General features: G+C 42.6%; 1 pseudogene; it reads left to right on the top strand.

Moving 5' to 3' along the window:
• Positions 1–544: 544 nt before the first annotated feature.
• The window catches only part of LOC114619793, a 20,458-nt pseudogene continuing 14,021 nt past the window's right edge, over positions 545–6,981 (top strand).

The following is a 6,981-nucleotide window of genomic DNA, read 5'->3' as shown; positions in this document are numbered from 1 at the left end:
GTTCGTGGCTCAAATTACCACTGGAGAACATAGGGACATCTCTGGTGGAGGCAGATGCTGGGGACCATGTGGATGTCCAGATGCTATGCAGAACTGGCCTCATATCTCACTGACTGCTGCAGTCTGGATAGCTGGTCTCATCTCTCAGCAGCAGCCAGAGAGTTGGCCCTGTGCCTTGCACAAGCAGCACAATGGAGCTGGCCCTGATGGTGGGGTGTAGGTGTACCAGCCCAGAGGACATGAGTGTGGGAGGGCTGACCCTACTACTCATCTGCCTTGGAGTGGCATGGGACATGAGTGTTGCCACCCTCCCCTCCAAAGCTACCACTACCTCTGGAAGTCAGGCAAGCTACCCACAGGGTCATGAGCTTGGGAGAGCTAGCCCTGCCCCTTAACAGTTGTAGTACTCAGGAGAGCAAGCCTTGCACCTCACCTGGGCAGCACAGTAGTTCTGGCCCTGGTCAAGGGGGTGAAGGTGAGCAAGCTCTGAGGGTCTCAGCAAGGAAGAGCTGGCCCAGTCAGTCTCTGCCATGAGGTGGCGTAGATGAGTGATGCCCTCCCCCTCCTCTGCTTGCCACCTGTGGTTGTCTGGAGAGCTGGCCCCAAGGGCATGAGAACAGGAGAGCTAGTCTTGGCCCCATTAGTGGCTGTAGTATTCCAGAAAGCCGACCCTGGACCTCGCCTGGGCAACACAGTGGATGGAGCTGGCCCTGATGGCAAAGGCACAGATGAGCCAACCCCAGTGTGAGAATGGGAGAGCTGGCCCAGTCCTTTGCAGGCTGCAGCACTTGGGAGAATGGGCCCTGCACTTTGACTGAGTAGCATAGTGGAGCTGGCTCTGGAGGTGTATGTGCAAGTAAGCTGGCCTGGAGGCAGGAGAGCAGGAGAGCTGACCCTGCCTCCTGCAATGGCAGCATTGGGTGGCATTGCCAGAGCAGTGCTGGAGAGCTCATCCTGGCGGTGTAGATAAGGGAGAGTTGGCACACTGACCAGCTCAGCTACCACCCAGGCCCAGATCCAGGGCTCTGAGTTGGCCCATCCCATAATCTATATAATCTATGAATAGGAGGCATGAAAAGATCAGTCCTGATGATCCAAAGTTCCAGGATCTCCATGACATTTGGCAACAACAGGTTAACTGGGAGAATTCCCAATGAGGATCCAATATTGATGATGTCACAGAACCCAGATATCTCAAAACAGACCAATAACTCATTGAAAAGAACATAGGCAAGTGAAATTATAAGGACAGAGAGATATACTATAGAACACACTGTGACATACTACAGCTTCCATGATGAGCTGTTTTCTATGCTTTGTTTCTGTTTGTTTCTGTGATTTTTCTTTTTGTCATTTTGGGTGAGAAGTTGTAAGGGCAAAAAGCAGGTATACAGGGGTTGGGAGATGAGCAGGACTGAGGTGCATGATGTGAAACAAAGAATTAATAAAAAATTCAACACACAAACACACAAGCAAACAAACGAACCTGTTGTCGTTGCTGACTTTGCAGTCCTGAGAATCAGAGCAGACCCCTGTGCCAGCCAAGGGGTGCTCTGCCACTAAGCTACATTTTCAGCGTTTCCTTTTGATTTTTGAAACAGGGGTTTGCCATGTAGCCAAGGTTGGCCTGGAACTCATAATCCTCTTACCTCAACTTCCCATGTTCTGGGATTACAGGTATGTGCTACAATGTCTGTAGAAAATGGCCTTTGATCTTAAATAATGTAGTGTATAGTTATCTAATTGTTTATAAGATATGACAAACTGTCACTAGCTTGGTGTGCTAAATAATATATATGAATAGAGCAAGCAATAAATTTTCACTCTGAATCCCCGAAGTGCCTGGCTCCATTTCTGAACAGCCTGGGTTTATTCTGAGGGTCTGGGCTGAGAGTGGAGAACCAGGCTTCAAGAGGCTCTGGAAGTGGTGGCTTGACAATTGAGCAAAGATTCTTGTACATCTCTGGAGCCACTGATTGCTTCAAGTGAGGTCCAGTGGCCTAGATGGGGTCATCTCAAGCTCTCCTGCCTATGATGCCCTACAAGTTGGGTCTTCTGTGTGAATACCGTGTAAATGACCACATTGTCCTCGTGTGTTTGCCCACACAGTCATGATGACCCAGGAGGAAAATGCAGGCACTTCAGCTGAAAACGGGGACCAGGGACGTTTGTCCTGTGTCTGTCAGAATAATGTCCATCTGCTTCTGGGACAATGTCCATCTTTATTACACAATTAGAGAGAAGTCACACAAAAAGAAAAAAAAATCAGTTTTTAACTGACATGGACAGGCAAACACTCCTGAGTTTCCCCCAATGTATCCCTTGAAGCTCTTATTGACATTTGTTTCCAAAGATGCATTGTCCCGCCATCTTAACCCCGGGGGAAATGACTGAACTAGACTCTTAGGAGAAGCATGCCTGGAACACGCCAGGGGCTCTTTAGCTGTAGCAGGGCATGAGGCCATGAGCACATTTGAACAGGGTGATAATCAAGATGTCACATTGGTTACCTGCTGGCACTGTGACATTAGGTGGACTACTCTGCTAATCACTCCAATTGAGCGCTTCCTACTTGACTTTTTGAGTTCCCTCATTTAGATAGTCTGAGATGGAGTGTTTTCTCTTCCAGGCTCCTCCCTCTGTCCTGCAGCACATAGAGGAGGAAGCCACAACCTACAAACAACCATAATGACATTCTCTTTTTGCCCACAGGGTACCAAAAATTGATATGAATAATGCTTTAAAGCAAACATTGTTATAATGCTTCATTCTTTAATTCAATGTACTTCTGTTCTTCGAGTTGGTTAGCAAAAGCTGATTAGGTATAACACAATGTATTAATAAGACTATTGAGTAATACTAGTGTAATATAATGTATATATAATGATGAATTGATAACAAAGTTATATTCAAGAAAAATCTTAAAACAACTGCACCTCCTATGTTACATTCTGTTAGAGGGTTTTGAGTCCTTATATTAAATCTGAATGCTGGGTTCTCATCTTCCTTCGTTGGACGTCTGTCCATATGCACATCACCACCTTACATAGTCACTGTGTGGCAGCTCTGTCAACACCCTCAGGGGTTTCTTTCCAGCAAAGTAAGTGCAGAATGGAGAAAAAAGGTCAAGACTTTTTTTTTCATTTTAAGACGGCCTTTGGATAATACCATTCCATTGAAGTCCTTCCCTCTGCATCAGCTGGGCCCTCCACTCTCTGAGATTGCCTTCCAGGGTGCATGCTCCTCTGTAAGCCAGTTGGAATTTTGCCTGGAAAAAGACATATGGGTCTTCACAAGGTTATAAAACCTGGCTTGGAAATCCACAGCTTCTTATAAAAACACTATTTTTTATATAAAGAACCATTTTAAAGACGATGGTTACTAGGCAACCTGATTTAAATTATTATGAGAAATGGGAAGAATTTCTTCCAATAGGTCTGTTTTTACTTAGGTCAAAAAATGTTTTGCTTGTGCTGGTTTTCAGTCTATTTTTCCATTCTTCTTTTTAACACACACATTCTGTGTGCCAGTTAGACATGGGGTCTATGACCACAGAGTGGAGATGGCTTTTTCTATAGGGTACGCCCTTGGAGAGTGAAGGGAGAATCTGAGAGATCTTCACACAGTCACAGAAACCCATTCACATTGCTGAGTTAAAAAGATGGAGTGTTGAAAAGGAGGAGTGGAGAAGTTGGTGAGGCTGGAGAGATAGCTTGGCCCTTAGAGCACCTCCTGCTCTTGTAGCAACATGAATTTGGTTCCCCGCATCTATTTCCATGGCAACTCATAAGTCCTTGTACTCGAGAGCATTCAGTGCCCTCTTCTGGACTCTTCAGGCAACTGTACTCACAGGGGCACATATTACACACAAGTATACATAATTAAAAATAAGCAAATTATTTTTTTAGAAGAGGTAATTGAGGGTCAGTGAGGTGCCAGTCTTGCGAACCTGAGCTCGGTTCCTGGGTGTCACATGGTGGTAGGAGAAAGCAAATTGCTAGACAATTTTTTCTGACTCTACAGTTTAGATGTGGCATGCAAGCTGTTAGGGCCAGCATGTTCACATGCTATTTTGAGAAATGAGAAGAATTTCTCCCATTAGGTCTGTTTTTACTTAGGTCAAAAAGTTTGTGCACACATGTAATAAATTAAAATGTAATTTAAAATTAAAAAGAGGGAATTAAATATAACTACAAAAATCAAAGGCTCAGGTGCACACAAACATTATGACTGGAACCCAGCTTTGAGGGACAGGAGAAATGAGGCAGCCTTTTTTTTTTTTAACCTCTCTTGGATATGCACCAAGGATGGAATTGCTTGGACAAATGGTGATTCTGTGTATCACTTTCCGAGGAACAAATTGATGACCATAGCAACTACATCATTTTACATTCCCACCAGAAACATGCAGGTACTAATTTTCCCATGGGAAGTATTTTTGCTTTGGGAAGTAACACTATAGTTTTGATTATAACCATCCAAGAGAATAAACTAGTGTTTCTATTTTATGTTTGTTTTTGAGAGTTGTTTATTTTTACTCTATGTGTGTTGGGAATTCTGCCTATATCTGTGTCTGTGCACCATACATGTCTATGTACCATGCAGTGCCTGAGAGGGCAGAAGAGAACATTGGAAACACTAGAACTGGAGTCACAGATGTCTGTGAGCCACTATAAAGGTGCTAGAAACTAAACCTGAGCCCTCTGCAAGAGCAGCCAGTACTCTTAACCAATGAGCCACCTCTCCAGCACTTCACTGTGGTTTTGATATATATCTTACAAATACTCAATGACAGAAAATATTTTTTCATATGTTTGTGCTTTATTTGTTTTCTTTATAGAAATGCCTAACTATTCAATTGGCTGTCTTTTATTTTTGAGTTCTATGAATGGTTTGCATACTGTATATACACAATCCCTCTTCAGACATACATTTTGAAACACTTTCATTCTGTGCCTTGTCTTTTTATTCTTTTGACAGTATACCTTGATTCTAACCAAGGTATTTTAAACCGAGAAAGGAAAGAAACTCATCTGCTTCTCTAAATCCCAACTAGAATTTCTAGAATAAGAAATTGGTTTTGCTCACTTAGAAGAAAAAAAATCCACCAATAAAAGCCAAGAGTGTAAGCTAGCCTCATCTCTGGTGCTGGTAAAACCTGTTCTCAATTGCATGACACCTGAATGAGGAAATATACAGCAAACAACCTTGGCCCAGGGTTGCAGCCAATGGTAGGTGGAGTAAGAAGATGCTCCAAGACCTCCAGGGAGGGGCCTCCAGTGTTCAAGAGAGAACTTCCTGTTGTCAAACTGGCCTGCATAGACAGAAAAGATTTAGTTGCCCAGCATGTAAAGAAGGTCAGTTCTAGCAGGAGGTGTGGTGGGATTCACAGTCCATGTGGTGAGATTTGCTGGTGATTCATGTTTGAGAATTTGCCTCAGTGATGCAATAATTAAGTCTATGAAAGTTAGTGGTGTTATAAAGAGTGTCTTAGGGCTTTATCGCCAGAACAGACACCATGACCAAGGCAATTCTTATATGGACAGCATTCATTTGGGGCTAGCTTACAGGTTCAGAGGTTCAGTCCATTATCATCAAAGAAGGAGCATGGCTGCATCCAGACAGGCATGGTGTGGGAGGAGCTGGGAGTTCTACAGCTTCTTCTGAAGGCAAACAGGAGAAGACTGGCTTCCAGGGAACTAGGATGGTAGTCTTAAAGCCCACACCCACAGTGACATACTTCCTCCAACAAGGTCACACTTACTGCTACAAAGCCACACCTCCTAATAGTGCCACTTCCTGGGCCAAGCCTATTCAAACCATCACAAAGAGAAAACAGAAAAGAGAACTAAGTGAGGTCAAGCAAGGTGAGACTCAGGGAAGTGTGGAAAGATGAAATGGGACCATGGGGAATGTCAATGGATCAAACTCAATTTTGGCTCAGGGGTCTTTTATGCTCACTTCAAATCTTTCCTACCTGGAAATTATGCCCAGATCTCATCTCGTCTTTTCCTTTGGGGCTTATAGACTCTTCCTGTAGGATTTGCCTGGTGTCTAGTCTTGCACTGCTGATGAAAGTCTCTCCTCACAGCATCTCTCATTCTTCCATATTGATTCTTACCTCCCATCTCCCAAGCAAGACTGTGGGCTCTTGGAGGTCCAATGACTTTGTGCTCCCTGACATAGTGCTATTTACAGCATAAGTGCTCAATAATATTTGATTTTGTTATGAACATGAGCTTCTAATAAATGTTGCAACAGCTTGATAAGCCACTCCCAGTCACAACTCTTTATGCTTTTCTGTTCTGTGTCATTGGCTTTGTCTATTTATATCTGGTTTGACACAACCCTTGTTTCAGTATTGATGAAGGTAAGTTATCTATGGCATAATTTTTCCAATAAGCCCATTCATTCATTACCATTAATGATTTTCTTCAGATTATGAAGAAACTAGAGAGCTATAACAATGAGTACCAATGCTTTTTTAAAAAGAAAACATCATTTTCAATCTAAAAGATCATTAGCAGTCCAGGGACAAAAGTAAAACTCAAAACTTGAGATAATATATCATTACTGCCCTGAGAGGTCTAAGATAACAAATTGGAAAATTTGTCTAAAAGAATTGCAGGAGAAAGATTGTTATTGCCTACTTTTGTGAGAGAAACAAAGGAAATTACTATTTTTCTTGAAATAGGTAGAATTTGTGTGCATCTGGAAATTAAAGATGTTATAAGATAGAGTTGCAAAATGTCTTAATCTCATCAAGTAATTACCTTCTTCTAGCAATATAGTATATTAATATGGTAAAAAAATGAATCTATGGGTGTTCAAAACAGACAAAAGATTTATTAAGACGGTTTGCCTTATAAGAAAGGAAACAACCAAATAGAGCGAAATACATGTAGATGCTTTTGTTACAAAGCAAAGTGTCAGGACAGTAGAGATCATTCGTAAAACCCCCAAGAACAGCTTCGTTCCAGT

Source organism: Grammomys surdaster, unplaced genomic scaffold, assembly GCF_004785775.1.
Source record: "Grammomys surdaster isolate TR1022 unplaced genomic scaffold, NIH_TR_1.0 165, whole genome shotgun sequence".
Lineage (NCBI taxonomy): Eukaryota > Metazoa > Chordata > Mammalia > Rodentia > Muridae > Grammomys > Grammomys surdaster.
Note: the sequence above shows the minus strand (reverse complement) of the source record. Positions and strands in the feature narration are given on the sequence as shown.